General features: G+C 50.5%; 1 pseudogene; it reads right to left on the bottom strand.

The window, feature by feature from the left end:
* Window positions 1–3,406: 3,406 nt before the first annotated feature.
* Window positions 3,407–17,296, bottom strand: part of LOC116815608 (butyrophilin-like protein 9) — a 59,678-nt pseudogene continuing 45,788 nt past the window's right edge.

The following is a 17,296-nucleotide window of genomic DNA, read 5'->3' as shown; positions in this document are numbered from 1 at the left end:
CAAGAAACATGGACAAATTGGAGAAAGTCCAGAGAAGAGCAACAAGAATGATTAAAGGTCTAGAAAACATAACCTATGAGGGAAGATTGAAAAAATTGGATTTGTTTAGTCTGGAGAAGAGAAGACTGAGATGGAAAATGATAACAGTTTTCAAGTACATAAAAGGTTGTTACAAGGAGGAAAAAATATTCTTCTTAACCTGTGAGGATACGACAAGAAGCAATGGGCTTAAATTGCAGCAAAGGCAGTTTAGGTTGGATATTAGGAAAAACTTCTGGAATAAATTGCCTAGGGAGGTTGAGAAATCTCCATCATTTTTAAGAGCAGGTTGGACGAACACCTCACAGGGACAGTCTAGATAATACTTAGTCCTGCCATGACTGAAGGGCACTGGACTAGATGACCTTGAGGTCCCTTCCAGTCCTACAGGTCTATGATTCTTTAACAATTCCTGGTGCACCTTATATTTATTCAGGAGAGGTGTAGCAGGGTGGACGAGGGCTGTGGAAGGGCAAAATGCCTAGACTGATTGGGAGGAAGCAGGCTCAGCTGGGGCCACACCCCAATCAGGGCCCAGCTGGCCCTATAAAGGCTTGAGCCAGGAGCTCAGCAGTCTCTCGCTGTCTTCAGAGAGAGAAGGGCCTGGCTGCAGGGAGCTTAATCAGATATCTGGAGTGGAGCAGGGCTGGGGAAAGGCCAAGGGAGCCAGGGAGCTCCAGCCTGGGCTGCGGGTCTGGCAAGGCCTATTAGGTACTGGGCTGCAGGGGAAGCCTACGGGTAGCTAGGGGCAGCAGGGCCAAACCCCTTTGCCTGTGATGCGTGGCTTATACACTGCAGTCTGCCCCAGTGAACGGGGGCTAGATGAGGACTGGCAGTAACCAAGACTGAGACAAAGGGGGCATAGTGGGTTGGGGTTCCCCTGGTTGGGGAGCCCCAAGACTGAGAGGTTACTGCCAAGGGGGTAGCACCCCAGAGAAAGGGGCACCAGGGTCCTGGAGGGACACGTGATCAGCGTTAAGGCAGATCATCGGCCTGCAGAGGGTGCTCCTGGCTGGAAAATGAGCTAATTCCCAACGATGACCAACAGGAGGTGCCGTGGAGGTGAGTTCACACCCTTACAGGGGCGACCCTCCCCCAAGACTGCCTCATCGGGGAGGAGGAAGAGGAGGCCAGCACCGGCTGTGGATGCTCTTTCTCACTTTCTGCATTAGCAGGATCTCCCTTGAGCCAGTTTGGTACCATGCTCAGTACTGGAGTCCAGACCAGGTGCCGCCTGAGGGGACAGTACCACCCTTCTTTCCTAGGCCACCAAATAGGAGTGCCTGGAAACTGGGTGGAAAACCCCCTGGGTTCCAAAAGGGCCACTGGACGGTGTAGATCCCCAGTGACCTTCTGGTCCATGTTACTCCTGTGCCTAGGTCTGTGCAGGGCAGGCTCCAGGTTTTCTGTTGCCCCAAGCAGCAAAAAAATAAATAAATAAATAAAAGCTGTGGCAGCGCGATCGCACTGCTCCACTCTTTGGCGGCAATTCAGCGGCAGGTCCTTCACTCCGAGAAGAACTGAGGGACCTGCCACCAAATTGCTGCCGAAGACCCGGACGTGCCTCTTGGTATTGGCTGCCCCAAGTTCCTGCTTCTTTAGTTGGTGCCTGGAGATGGCCCTGGGTCTATGGAAGGATGGAAATGCCTGGAGCAGCAGCAAAAGCAGTTCCTCGGATGGGAGGAATAGGACTCGATCTCCGACTTGGAAGAGGATGCGTCTCTGTCCGATGACCACTGTGGTGTCATTCCCGCCACTGCTGGAGACCAGTGCAGTGGTGGAGAGGTTCGCACCATGGCAAGCATAGCTAGTTCCCTTTTTGACAGTACCAAAGGGTGTGATACCAAATATTGAAATGACCCAGCGGGCTCACTCCTGTCCACCGGCACTGATAACTCCGACTCCTGTACTGCCGGTGACACTGGTACCAACAGCGAGAGAAGATCCCTGGCAGCGGAAACACTTCCAGTGTGGTCAATATTAAGATAGTCTGGTACTGCACGGTGCCGCAGATATAGAAGGCTCATCTGGTACCAGAATCAATGGTGCCTCCCTAGGTGCTGAGGTCAAAGGTGCTGACTTGTGCAGTACCCAGGCAGAGGAGAGCTAGACAGGCTAGAAACTTACTTTTTATTTGTTTTAAACCAAAGCTGAGATTCTCTCACAATATCAGGACTTCATGAGCTGGGGCTTTAAGAGAAACAGCAATTACCATGTGTCATAGATCCACAAGTCTGGTTCTCTTCAACAGTCCCTGGGAGGTCCCTTTCAGTGTGTCAGCCCATACAGGGTCATACTCTACATAGGGTACCACTTGGCTTCACCGCCTCCTGCGACCAAACCTCAGCGCTTTCAGCCCCCCGGCTTCCTGCTGTGAGCTCCCCTCAGTGAGTCTGCCTGAGCTGGACACCCGGGGGAGACTTGCACACCCAAAGGGAGCAGTGCACTCCCGACTCCCTGGCTCTGGAGTGACTCTCAGCCAGCCCTGTAACAGCAGGGGTGTTTATTCGGTGTTTAGAACACAGTGTAGGAAGTTGTTAGTTAACACAGAGAATCAAAAGTTCCAGCATATTCCATCTGGGTCAGTCCAGAACCCTCAGACCCCTCTTTAGTCCCAGTCCAGGAGCTTCTCTTTGCCTCCAGCAGCCCACACATAACAACCCCACCTGGCCCGGCCCCTGTCTTTTGTCCTCCAGCTGGTCACACCCAGTTGGCTTCTCAAGGTGAATGGGGCCATCCATGGTCATCTGTTGCTAGGTGCCAAATATCCAGGCAATTGGAGAGATCATTGTCTTCTAAGAGTCTCCAGGGTCTCCAGGCCCAAGCTGCTGGGCATTGGTCACACCTATATCTCTGAGTCTCTGCAAAGAGTAAACACCCTTTTCCTCCCACATGGGGGAAACTGAGGCACATACCATGTTTATCAAAAATATTATGAAAAATTCCCACTCTGTGACACAAGACTTGGCAACTCTGCACTGGCAGCCAGTTCCCCTCTTCCACCCCGCCCCTCTTGCTACAATTCCAACAGCATTTGAACTTCCTCACACTCTTGTTCAAACAGAAGCTTCTTCAGCATCATCCATTGTCCCTGCTCCCTGTGAGCCTAGCCAGCCCTGCTACAGCCCAGGGGAGGGCTCTGGCAATTGGGGACGGGTTCAGCCCTCAGGGTGCTGCTCATTGTGAGCCTATCACAATCCAGTCTGATACACAGAGGGCCCAGTCCTGTCACCACTCGCATGGCCTGAAGCTGGCAGGAGTAGCGTGTGTGTGTCTGCAAGGGGAGTGAGTCAGTGCCACTGTAAGACCCTTCCCCTCTGCATCCGTTGACCATTTCCCCATGTTCCCTGTGGGGCGAGGTTCTTTCCTGGGTGTCGGCATTTGAGTCTGATTCCCCTGTCGTATTTCCTGGCCCTGGTATCCTGGGAACAAGAATCAGCTCCAGAGACCCATCGGGAGTCAAGTGCTGAGTGCTTGTCTCATGATTCCCTTTGCCTCAAAGTTTTGAGGTTTCTTTTTCCCCTTCTCTTTGGGGCCTGTTTGCAGTTGTGGATGCTCCTGCTCTGTTTTATGCCCCTTCCTCCACTTGCCAAGCAGATCGGTGGGTAGATGCTTTCGGATTTATTGTATCCCACATGAGCTGTTTTCTCTCACATGCTTGTCTCCATGGTCGAGTTCTGTCCAAGGTCTGGGGCTGTTTCTCTTGTTGCAGGTGGCCCTCTGTTTTTTCTGCTCCTTCCTGTCACTGCCTCTCCCATCTCACTGGGGGTATGGGGCTGTGGGATCTCCCTGAATAACAGACCCACTAACTCCTAATTTCTGGTGGAAATCCCAGTTGCCCGGGGCGGGAGGGGGAGATGCTGAGGGGTTTGTCCCTCCCTGCAGGGTGACTAGGGCTGAGGAATGGGAACAATCTCTCAGAACTTTCCACAGGAATCTCCAGGATAAGGGCCATTGAACTGACACCATAAAATGAGAGAATCCCCACTGCTTGTTCCAGATACACCCCAACCACTCTTGGCATCACATCCAAGGTCTGGATTGTAGGGTCGGCCTCCCTGGAGTGACATCACCCTTCATACTTCTGCAGAGCCCAGCACCCTAGCCCAAGGGGTCTCACCTGCCTCTCCCATCTCACTGTCCCTCACAGATTCACTCAGCACCCCAGCTCCCAGTCCGGGCTGTCCCCCACTCCCACCTCCTGTACCCCCTGCAAACCTCACCCTATAAAGTATAATGATCCTTGTCCACAAACCCCTCATTCAACAGGGGCTGTCAGAGCCCCAGATAGGCCAGGGAGACTGGAGGTTGTGTTGGACTTTTCTGCCATCTTCAGACACGGTGATTTCAGGATGTTTGCAAACCAGCTCCAGGGTGACACGAACTGGGGAGAGAAACGAGAATAACCTCATTAGCCACAGGTCAGTCGAGGACCCTGTGATCTCACAGGACAGCTGGAGCAAATGACAGAGTATTAAGGGTTGGGGTGGCTAGTGGAACTGGCATCACTAGCCTAGATCTGGCCATGGAGCAGGATTTGAGCTCTTTGCTTCCTCTCACTGCCTCCCTGCAGATGGTCTGTCCCTGGGAGGCGTTAGGTCTCCTGGGACGGGGGTCATGGAGGGTGCCTGAGAGCGAGGGCTGAGTGGGTTGTTGGGGAAGCTGATGGGGTAGGGATGGATCATCGCTGATGGGCCCATGGAGATGTTAGGAGGCATCAGGACTAGCGGAGGGGGGGATTGTGAGGGAGCTGCCCAGGGGTGAGGTTTACAGCTCTGGTCAGAGTGTTCAGGTCCATTTGAGGCATCTAGTTCCATGGTCCTACAGCCAGTGCACATCCTGCCCTGCCTGCCCCATGGCAACCTCACACCTCTAACAGCTCAGCTACATAATGATGATGCCACTAACCCCAGTGCAGCGTCTGCTCAGCCCCTCACAGCCCCACTCACCCATGTAGCTCCGAGACCTCCTGAAATCTGCAAGGGAAGAGGAACAAACATGGTCAAGGGCCCAGCAAATGCAGGGAACTCGCTCCCACAGGAGATGCTGTTCTGGGAGAAGGGTCACTGGCAAATGGAAAGGAACCAAGCAATGTGAAATGTGACATGAAAACATGTCCTCTTACCTAGCTCTGTGTGCACCTTGTCTCAAACGGAAAGAGACAGAATTATTCCTTGTCATTTAGGCAGAGGGCTTTGTTCTGGGTGCTGCTCTGTGACCGAGTGATCACTTTACATATGGTTCATGAGCCCTCACTGCTGAAGGAGAAATGACCCAGCTGTGTCAAGCGAGAGACAGGCCCTTTCATCCAGAGATCTCTGCTAATAGCAATGACTGGCTCTCTGGGGTGCCTCTATATTGTCCCACAGTATTGGGGACTGGAGCAAATGTTGCTCTCAGGTTTGCTGCTGTAACTCCATGGGCTTCACTGGAGAGAAACTGGATTTACACTGGTGTCACCCAGAGCAGAATCCAGGCCAGTAAGAAACTGCTGTTTGGACATGGTGGCCCCAATGGATTGGGAATTTTAAAAGGACACTGGGAGGATACAAATCTTGGGTGGGATTTGCAAAGCATCTAACCTTGATGGAAAACATGGGTCTGGATCCCTATTCAGCTCTGACACTTACATCTTAGGAGAATTTATTTTCTGTGTTGCTAATAACCTTTTGGAGCATCAAAACTGAACACTCCAGTTGTCATCTATAGAAAGCGGTTGATCCCCTTCTGCTCCATCAGAACAATGTGATTGACATTGGATTGTCGAAGGCCAGGGGACACCTGTCTGTCTATCCACGCATGAGAGCAGGTGACCCTTTGTCTGCTGCAGAGAGCTCACAGTGCTGCACTGGGACTTATGTAACTCTAATGTGACTCAGATTCAGTGTGAGCCATTGTCAGCGAAGTGAAGTGGGGCTGTTCCAAACTTTGGGTACAGCTACACTGCAGCCCTAGTGCCCTAAAAGTAGCAGAGTGTCTGGGAGCCACATGTGCAGTGGTTTTGGCCAGCTGCTCAAGTATAAAACCTCTCAGACCCCCAAGTACGTAATCAGGTGGCTACACTCAGCCACTGCCCGTGCTATCCCACTGTGACACTCTGTACCTCAGAGTAGCACTCTGGAACCCCCATATTCACTGCTGTGATATAATTATGCTGTTCTTGTGATGTATGATTTTAAAAGGCTTGATCTGTTGAACATTAATATCCTGTTGGATTGTATATGCTAACACTGTATGTGAGGTTATGAGGTATTGCTGTATGTATCACTGAAATATGTTATGAGGCTGGGAACACCCACAAAAGAAAGGAGCAGCCAGACAGCGGTAATGGTCCATCAACACTCATGAAGAAAAGAATCCACTGTCCCTGAGACTCTAGGCAATGGAGACTGTTTGACCACAGGAAGCTGGAAGAAAGTATAAAAGAGGGGAAGTGACATCGTCACTTGACCTCTCTCCACTCCCAACTCAACACCTGGAAGAACAACTGGAGAACAAAGTGACTTTCAAAGACCTTCATGATTTCTACAGCTACAGTGGCTGGTGCAGCTTACCCAAGGGCCACTTGAGCAACTGGGGCAGCCCGCAGGGCCACACATGCTGGTTGCTGCTGGGGTGGCCCCTGGGCTCATCTTCACCAGCTGCTGCTAGAGCAGCCCCGAGCATGGCCCCAGGGCTGTCTGAGCAGCACCTGGTGCAGCTGACCCCAGGTGCAGCCTCAGAGCAACCTTCCTGGAGCAACAGCAGTACCCCAGGCCTCCCTTCTCACCCCCCGCCCCACACCGGAGCAGCTAAGATTTAGTCATGGATATTTATAGTACAAGTCATGGACAGGTCACGGGCAATGAATTTTTGTTTATTTCCTATGACCTGCCCATGACTTTTACTAAAAATACCCATTACTAACTCTTAGCCTTATTCATGAGTGGCAGGGGGATCTTTCATGGAACGCAACTGGCTGTGTCCCTGTCTGTGAGTGGCTGTGTAAGTGCAGCGTCTGTCAGAGGCTTGACACAGCATCACAGTGTGAAGGAGAACCCAGGTGGTTCATTTGGGGGGCTCAGTGGTCCCACAATCCAGGTTGCATCCTAGGAACCCCGACACACCCACCCACACTGCTACTGTTAGTGCATTAGCTCAAGCAGAACTATCGTGTGTCTGGCTACCCTTGCTGGGAAGCTCTCTCCCAGTTCCAGTGCAGATGTACCCAGTGAGCCAAGGGTGTCAGAACCAATAGAACATGTCAGAAAAAAAACTATTGTTAATGAACAATAGACAAGGTCCCAGATCAGCCCCTAAACAAAACCTGCAAATTGCCCCCAGCTACTGTTATTGCAGGGAATGAGAGGAGAAAGCATCACACCAGAACATATGTCACATAGAAAGAAACCTGCACTGCCACAGCCTGTCACCCAACCTCAGATTTCCTATTTCTGTGCTGTGCAATCCCTTTGTAGTGTTCATTTGCAAAAGTGTGTAACTCTAGGGTTAGTACTTGGCAGGAGCTTAGCAGAGGGAGGGCTCTGTGGGTCTGGATTTACTGTCCACCCCTAGAGATGTGGGGTCAGGTCCTGTCTCAACTCTGAGTGGAGCAATGTGTGTGGTGTCAGAGGTCACCTCACAAAGCCCCTGCAGAGCATTGTAGGATTCAGAGGCTCTGTTCATTTGACATCCAGGTCTAGATGAGGAGCGGGGGAAAACAGGACAAGACTGAGGAGCTGAGGACTGGATAGCAGGGAAGCTGTGGGTGGGGCTGAGGGATACCAACAGAGCTGGGGCTGGGAGAGGAAGCCCAGGGCTGGGATAGCTGTGGGCTGCAGTTAATGGAGGTGTTTGTACCATGGAGACCCCCTACACAGCTCTGTTCTGGGTCCACTGCCAGTGATCTGGCATGTCTGGTGTGTGTGAGGTCACGCTGTGCAGAGGACACCATTTGGAGTCCTGGGCAGCACTGAGCAAGACAGAGCAGCTGACCCCTGTTGGACCAGATCTGGCTTTCAGGGGACAGTTTCCAGCCTTGGCTTGCAGGTGTTTAATGCCATGACTAGCTGCAAGTCAGGATCGAGGGTCACTGGCAGAGCTGTGTGTGAGAGAACCCAAGGCTGGGATTTTGGGAGGCTCCAGGTGGGCACGAAGGGATCCAGCCGAGCTGGGTGCAGGCAGCCCAGCATTGGGGAGTAGGGATTTTGCATGTCTGAACTGAGATGTCTCCACAGAACTGCATGGAGGAAGTTTTCCCAGCACATAACTAAGTGCCATCCACACTAGAAACATTAAATTGGCGCAGCTGCACTGAGGCTGTTCTAGCACCTCTGGTGAAGTTGCTTTTTGCTGACGGGAGAGAGCTCTTCTTTCCGAATATCTACAACACCTCCTTGCATGGTGGTGGCTACGTCAGCCCGAGAATATCTCCTGCCAATGCAGTGCTGTCCATGCTGGCGTTTACATCATTGTAACTTGTGTCGCTCAGTAGGGCGGCTTTTAGACAACCCTGAGTCATGTCAATTATATCATCCTAAGACCTAGTGTAGACCTGCCCCGTGTCCTGCCTTTCCCTGAGCACTAGTGTCACTTTCTGTCATTAAGGATGATACCGAAACCTGAGCTGCAAACTCTGCAGTGTTTGTTTATTTCCCAGGGATGGGGAGATGATCATGAAGGTGACTGAAATCCATACAGCACATGTGGTGATTTTCCTATCACATGACAGTGTGAAAGCCCAGACACATGTTTACTAGAGATTATCCAAGTACCCGATTGTAAGAAGAAATGGTCACTTACCCTGTGCTTAACTGTGGTTCTTCAAGATGTGTCCCTACGGGTGCTCTACTCCCTGCCCTCTGTCCCTTCTGCGTTAGAGTTCTCTGCTGGGAGCTTTGAGACAGATAAGAACTGAGGGTGGTTCGCCTGTGCAGTGCTGTATAGTAGGGGTGGCCAAACTTACTGAGCCTCTGAGCTGCATACAACAATCTTCAGAAGTTCAAAAGTTGGGACGTGCCTGCTGGGATTTCTGCCCCATGGGTGGCACCTGCCAGGGCTTAGGGCTTCAGCCCCGCTCCTGCTGACGCCCAAGCTCCGGCAAGCGTTCCCCATGGGGCTGAAGGCCCAAGACACCCCTCTCTGCTGGTCAGAAGACCCCACCCCACGACCCTGCTGCAAGGTCCTGAGTGCCCCCACCAAGTCTGATAGGTGGAGAATTTGAGCTGGTGGGCAGGGACCTGTGAGTTGTATTTTAACTATAAAAGAGCCACATGCAGATCATGAGCAGCACTTTGGCCATCCTCGCTATATAACAATGGCACAGGGCATGGACTGACGTGCCTGGGATGAAAGGACACTGCCACGAGAAATGTCTGATCAAAGGCACAAGAGGCATTAGTGCACTGAGAGTAGAACACCCACAGGGACAGTAACTGAAGAACCACTACTTCCACTCCTGAGACCCTGGAATGAGGGAGAGAAAAATAGTTAGACACAGAAGCTTTGTGCCCCATAACAACTGGGGTTAGTTACAGACACCCCAGAGTCACACTTCTAACCTGAGCAGCCAGCAGCTTTGATAGGATCAGAGCTGGCAGTTAGTGATTCACACCAATATGCAGGAGCGCTGGGATTTGCAAAGCATCTAACCTTGATGGAAGACATGGGTCTGGATACTGATTCAGCTCTGACATTCTCAACCCTTCTGTGTAAGGGGAATTCTTTTTCTGTGTTACTAATAGCCCTTTGGAGCATCAAAGCTATGCACTCTAGGTATAACTAGGGGATGGACATGCAGATAATTGAAGCTCAGATTTGGGATCTGGCCTTAGCAACAAAGCATGGTAATGGGAGCCTGAATCTGGTCTTTGCTCATCTCCACTTTCTGGGACTTGGCTGAGAAAATCCTGCCCTGCAGAAGCATCTATAGAAAGCAGCCAGTCCCCTTATCCTGCATCAGTACAATGTGATTGGCATTGGATTGTCAAGGCCAGGTGACACCTGTCTGTCTATCCAGACATGAGAACAGGTAGCCCTATGTCTGCTGCACAGAGCTCACAGCACTGCTGTGGGATAGGGGTGACTCTAATTTTGGCCCAAAATGTTTGCTCAGCCCTGCCCTGTGGGGCTGATGCTTCTGGATCTGCTCAGAACCATGTGTGACTGGGACCCTCTCCCCAGGGGCTCTAACGAGAAGCTGGATGAACTTACGAAGCCTCTGATGCGGCTTCTGGTATTCTGGAAAGAGAAGAGAAGGAGACTATTATAGGTTCAGCGTGGGTCATTTTGAGCAGGGTGACACAGGGTTATTCCAAACTCTGGGTACATCTACACTGCAGCTGGCTGTGAGCTTCTCAGTCTGGGCAGGCAGACACAGCAGCTCTGTTCAAGCCAGTGTGCTAAAAGTAGCAGGGTCACGGGGGTAGCACATGCAATGGTTTCAACTAGCTGCTCAAACACTAACCTTCTCGCACCTCCTGGGTATGTACACAGATGGCTACCCTGAGCTGCAGCCCCTGCTACCCCAGCCACAATGCTATTGTTAGTGTGCTAATTCAAACAGAGTTAGCATGTGTCTGGCTCCCCGTGCTGGGAAGCTCGCTCCCAGCTGCAATGCAGACATACCCAATGAGCCAAGGGTCTCAGAACCAACAGCACAAGTCAAAAAAAGTGTTGGTAAATGAACAACAGAAAAAGTCCCAGATCAACCCTTAAACAAAACGAACAAATTTTCCCTCGTTACCGTCATTGAAAGGAATTAGGAAAGGGAGCATCACACCAGAGCATGTATCATGTAGCTGCAGCCTCTCACCCAGCCTCAGACCTCCTATTTCTGTGCTAGGCAATCCCTTTGTGGTGATGATCTGCATAAGTGTGTAACTCTAGGGTTAGTGGATGGCTGGGGAAGGGATCGTGGGGCTGTGTGACACTGGATTTACTGCTCACCCCTAGAGATGTGGAGTCGGGTCCTGTCTTGGCATCTAGTGGAACAAGGTGAGCGGTGGTTCCGATCAGAGCCCATATAGCACATCATAGGGTTTGGAGGCTCTGTTCATTCGAGGCCCAGACTTAGACTGGGAGGGGGTAAAACAGGGGTGAGGAACTGAGGGCTGGGATAGCAGGGCAGCTGTGGGTGGTACTGAGGGATGCCAAGAGAGCTGGAGCTGGTAGAGGAAGCCCAGGGCTGGGATAGTAGGGGGCTGTAGGCAGTGGTGGTATTTGTCTTATGGGGATCCCCTGCAAAGCTCAGTTTCTGGGCCCCTCCAAGTGACCTGCCATGTATGGCCTGTGGGCAGAAGACACCATTCAGAGGCCTGGGTAGCACTGAGCAAGATGGAGCAGCTGACGCCTGGTGGGTGAGATCTGGCTTTGAGGGGATCCCTCTCTATCTTGGAATTCCCTGCAATTGCCTGGCCTCGAGGTGCCTAATGACATTAGGATTGATGATCACCTGCAAAGTCAGGATTAAGGGTCACTGGCCGAGCTGTGGGACTGGAGAGTTGAGGGCTGTGATAGCAGGGCACTGCTGGTGGTGATTGAGGGGCCTTGGCAGAGTTGACTGTGCGGGAGACTGGGGATGCATAGTAGAGGGCTGAAGGCTGAGATTGAGGGGCAGGGCTGTGTGCACATAGGAAGCCCCATATTGATATACCAGGGATTTTTCAGATGTAAATTGAGATATATGCATAGAATTGCACGAAGGAAGTTTGCTTAGACACTCGGTAAGTCCCACAGGTCCATATGCACTACATTCACTCCATCATTTAGGATGATACTGAAATGTGAGCTACAAACACTGCAATGTTTGAATAGTTTCAGGGCAGGAAGAGATGATCATGAAGATGACTGAAGATCATATATTGCAATCTCTTTGTGGCATTGATTTGCAAAAGTGTTTAACTCTAAGGTAAGTGATTGGAAGGAGCTTCGCTGGGGAAGGACTCTGTGGGGCTGGGTGGCCGTGGAGTTACTGTCCACCCTTAGATACATGGGTTAGGTTCTCTCTCAACTTCTAGTGGAACAATGTGGATGATGGGACCCATCAGAGTGCACCTCACAGAGCCCACACAGAACATAGCTGGGGTTGGAGGCTCTGTTCATTTGAGGCCTGGGCCTAGACTAGGAGGGAGGAAAACAGGACTTAGGAGCTGAGGGCTGGGATAGCCGGGAAGTGGTGGGTGGGATGACAGTCTCTGTTCATTGGAGGCCCAGAGCTGGAGTATAAGGGTGAAGGTGCAGGGAGGAAAAGGATTATACAGGATTGAGGAGCTCAGGGCATGGCAGAGAGGTAGATGGTGGGGAACATGGGGGCATCAGCAGAGTTGTGTGCATGTGAGGAGCTCAGAGTTGGGATGGCAGATATTTTGCAGGTCAGAATTAAGATATCTCCACGGACCTGCATGGAGGACGTTTGCCCATCCCCTCACTAAGAGCTTGTCTACACACTCCTGTAGTTTGGCCTATGTTGGTGTGATCTGCAGGTTATACTAAACTGATGCTTTGGGACTGCCCCTGGTGGATGCTGCTGGTGCGCACTAAACGACACCTAGTTCATACTAACAAATTCTTCTTCAAATAGGACTATAGACATGCAAACTAGGGACCTTTTAGTTAACACCCACAGCCTCCACATGAGGTGGTTACAGAGCAGCACTTTGGTGCACATTCCTATTCATATCCCAATTCTGCGAACCTTTGGGCATTAGAGACATAGCCAGAATCCTGCTGTTCCATAGGCATGAAATTCACTCTCAGTTGTTAGGGATGGTACTGAAATGTGAGCTGCCAACTTTGCGGAGCACATTTCTATCCCGGGCAGGGGGAGATGATCGTGATGGTGAGTGGGGCCTGGTGTACACTACGAGTTTATCGCAAATTTAGCAGCATTAAACTGAATTAACCCTGCACCTGTCCACACAACGAATCTCTTTACTTCAATAAAAAGAACTCTTAATACTGATATATATACTCCTCCCTGACGAAGGAAGTAGCGCTAAAATCGGTATTGCCATTTTGAATTAGGGTTAGTGTGGCCACAATTCAATGGTATTGGCCTCTGGACGGTATCCCACAGTGCACCATTGTGACTGCTCTGAACAGCAATCTGAACTCGGATGCACTGGCCAGGTAGACAGGAAAAGCCCTGCAAACTTTTGAATTTAATTTCCTGTTTGCCCAGCTTGGAGGGCTGATCAGCACGGGTGGCCATACAGAGCTCATAAGCACAGGTATCCATGCAGTTTGAAGATCAAAAAAGAGCTCTAGCATGGACTGTACGGGAGATACTGAATCTGATCTCTGTTTAGGGAGATGAATCCACCCTTAGATACATGGGTTAGATTCTCTCTCAACTTCTAGTAGAATTCCGTTCCAATAGACAAAATGCCAAAACATTTGAAAAAATCTCCAAGGCTATGATAGACAGAGACCACAACAGGGACTCAACACAGTGCTGCATGAAACTTAAGGACCTGAGACAAACATACCAGAAAGCCAAATAATCAAATGGACGCTCATGGAGGGAGGGGCAACTGACGACTGTAGCTATCCCACAGTTCCTGCACTCTCCAAAAACAATTGTAATTCTTGGCTGAGCTCTCAAAGCCTGAAGAGTCAAAAGCATTGTCGCGGGTGGCTCAGGGTATATGTTCTCAGCCCCCTCCTAACCCCCATCTGTGAAAACAAAGGGAAAAAAATCATTTCTCGCCTTTTTTCAATGTCACCATATGTCTACTGGATTCTGCTGGCAGACGCGGTGCTGCAGCGCTAAACAGTAGTATCCCCTTGCCTTGCCGATGGTAGGTGGCACAGTAGGACTGGTATCTGTCATCATTGTCCTGTGGGTACTCCTGCCTGGTCTCGGTGAGGTCGGCCGGGGGCACCCGGGCAAAAATGGGAATGATTCCAGGTCATTCTCTTCTTTAAGTTTTGTCTAATGGAGATTCAGTCCTGCCTGGAATATCATAGCAGCTGGAGGCTTCTGCCTCAGGCTGCTCTCCCCAGTCAGCAGCACCACACAGTTGCTCCTACCCCTTGCTACCAGGGCTCACAATCAGATACTTAGACCTCTACATTTTGCTGCAAATAAAAACATTATGCTGCTATTTAGAACTGTCCCCCAACATGCATATCCTGGGACATTTTGTATTTTACCAGTGTCAACCAAAGGCCCACACACAAATGGAGATTAAGTCCTGCCTGTTCTTCTATCCTAGTGCTTCTCACAGAGTCCCATTTTCAGCTATAGGCTGAGTAAGTGCAGAATGATGGTTCACTCTACTTTGCTGTAAGCCAACCACCCTCCCCTCCCCACTTCGATCTGTGCTTGCAGAGGCAATAAAGTCAGTGTTGTTTCATATTCATGCAGTCTTTATTACTTCATCACACAAATGGGGGATAACTGCCACAGTAGCCCAGGAGGGGTGGGGGAGAAGAGAAGCAATGGGTGGCGTTGTTGCAGGGGCACCCCTTAGAATGGCATGCAGCTCATAATTTCTGTGGGATGTCTGGGGCTCTGACCCAGATAGGCCGTTTGCCTCTCTGGTTCTTTAGTAGGCTTGCCGGATATTCTAGGCCAGATTGACTCTCCATTTGACAAAACTTAAAGAAGAGAATGACCTGGGGAGTCATTCCCATTTTTGTCCAGGTGCCCCCAACCACCTCATCAAGGCTGACCAGGAGCATCCATGACAGTAGCAGACCGTACAGTATGACAGATAACTGTCTTTGTCAACTTGCAAAGCAGCAGACAGTACAGTATGGCTGGTAACCATCTTTCCTAACTTGCAAAGGAAAAGGATGCTGCTGTGTGGCACTGCCATGATGCGTCTATCAGCAGCATCCAGTAGACATATGGTGACAGCGAAAAGAGGCTGAACGGGCTCCATGCTTGCCGTGCTATGGCGTCTGCCAGGGTAATCCAGGGAAAAGGGCGCGAAATGATTGTCTGCCGTTGCTTTCATGAAGGGAGGATTGATTGATGACATTTACCCAGAATCACCCGCGACCCTGTTTTTGCCCCATCATGCATTGGGATCTCAACCCAGAATTCTAATGGGCAGGGGAGATTGTGGGAACTATGGGATACTACCCACAGTGCAACGCTCTGGAAGTCGATGCTAGCCTCGGTACATGGACGCACACCACCAAATTAATGTACTTAGTGTGGCTGCGTGCACTCAACTTTATACAATCTGTTTCCAAAAATTGGTTTCTGTAAAATCGGAATAATCCCATAGCGGAGACATACCCTAAAGTCCACACATTGTATGTGGTGATATTCCTAATGATCAGAGAGGGAAAGCACAGACACACATTTACCAGGAGTTGACCCAAGTACCTGATTCCATCTGCTTGTACTTCCTCTCCTCAAACACTGAAATAGGGAGGAGAAAAGAGTTAGACACAGAGACAGGTGCTGTGTGGTGCTGTGTGCCCCATAACAACTGGGGTTACAGACACACCGCAGCCACAATTCTAGCCCCAGGAGCATGCACTGCAGAAGTCATTTATAGAGAGTAGCTGGCCCCTTCTCCTGCATCAGAATAATGTGATGGGCACTGGATTGTCAAAGACAAGGTGACACCTTTCTCTCTATCCAGACATGAGGGCCGGTGACCCTGTGTCTGCTGCAGAGAGCTCACAATGCTGTGGTCAGACTGGATAACTAATGTGATTCTGATTTTGGCTTCAACTGTTCATTCAGCCCTGCCCTGCGGTATCAGTGCTTCTGTTTCTGCCCAGCACCATGTGTGGCTGGGAGCTGCTGCCCAGGGGCTCTGCTGGGAAGGTCAGTGAACTTACCCATCTTCTGAGGCTGCACCTTGAGTTCTGGGGAGAGAAGAAAGGGAGAAGATCATGGGTTCAGTGCGGATCATTCCAAGAATAATGATGTAGGGTTATTCCAATGTCTAAGTGCATCTTCACTGCAGCTGGAGTGAGCTTCCCAGTTTGGGCAGGCAGACAAGGACCAAATGAGCCAAGGGACTCAGAACTGATAGGACACGTAAGACAAAACTGTTGTTAATGAACAGTCAAGGTCTCAGATCAGTCCTTGAGTAGCGTGCACAAATTGCTCCAAGAGTGAACACACACCCACCCACTGATGGTACTGTAGAGAATGAGGTAAGGGAGCGTTACACCAGAATAGGTATCACACAGCCTGTCACCTGGCCTCAGACCTCCTATTTCTGTGGCAGGCAATTCCTTTGCGGTGCTGATTTGTAAATATGTGTGACTCTAGGATCAGTGGCTGGCAGGAGCATAGCTGGGGAAGGGCTCCATGGGGCTGTGTGGCACTGAAGCTACTGTCCACCTCTAAAGACGTGGGTTCATGTCCTGTCTTGAATTCTAGTGGAACAATGTGGGTGTTGAGGCCCATCGGAGTGCACCTCACAGAGCCCGTACACAGCCTAGTAGGGAGGAAGTTTGCCCAGACCCTCAGTAAGTCCCACTGGTCCATATTCACAACATTCACTCCATCATTCCGGATGATACTGAAATGTGAGCTACAGATACTGCAGTGTTTGAATATTTTCAGGGCAGGGGGTGATGATCTTGAAGGTGACTGAAGATTATACATTCAGTATGGTGATTGTCCTGTATTGTTACAGCATGAAAGCACAAACACACGTCTACTAGGGATTATCCAGATACCTGGTTCCAGTTGCATGTTCTTATCCTTCTCAGCGTCTGAAATGGGCAAGAGAAAAGAGTTAGACACAGACACAGGAGCTGTGGGATGCTTTGTGACCCATTGTGACTGGGGTTAGTTACAGACACCCACAGTCACACTCCCAGTCCCAGTGCAGGAGCCAGCAGCATTGATAGCTGTGAGGCTGGTGGTTAGTGACACACTAATATGCAGGTGCAATGGGATTTGCATATTATCTCACCTTGATGGAAGATGTGGATCTGGATCCCAATACAGCTCTGACATTCCCAACCCTTCCATCTAAGGGGAATTCCTGTTCTGTGTCACTAACAGCCCTTTGGAGCATCAAAACTACGCACTCCAGGTATAATTAGGGCATGGCCGTGCAGATGATTGGGGTTCAAATTTGGTATCTGGCTTTGGCAACAAAGAATGGAAACATGAGCCACGTTCTGGGAATGGGCCCAGAAAAGCTACACTCCAACAGTCATCTATAAACAGCAGCCAGAACAATGTGATCAGCATTGGATTGTCAAAGGCCAGGTGACACCTGTCTGTCTATCCAAGCATAAGAGCAGGTAACCCTGTATCTGCCGTAGAGAGCTCACAGTGCTGCACTGGATC

This window comes from Chelonoidis abingdonii, chromosome 11 (genome assembly GCF_003597395.2).
Source record: "Chelonoidis abingdonii isolate Lonesome George chromosome 11, CheloAbing_2.0, whole genome shotgun sequence".
NCBI classification, from domain to species: Eukaryota; Metazoa; Chordata; order Testudines; family Testudinidae; genus Chelonoidis; species Chelonoidis abingdonii.
Note: the sequence above shows the minus strand (reverse complement) of the source record. Positions and strands in the feature narration are given on the sequence as shown.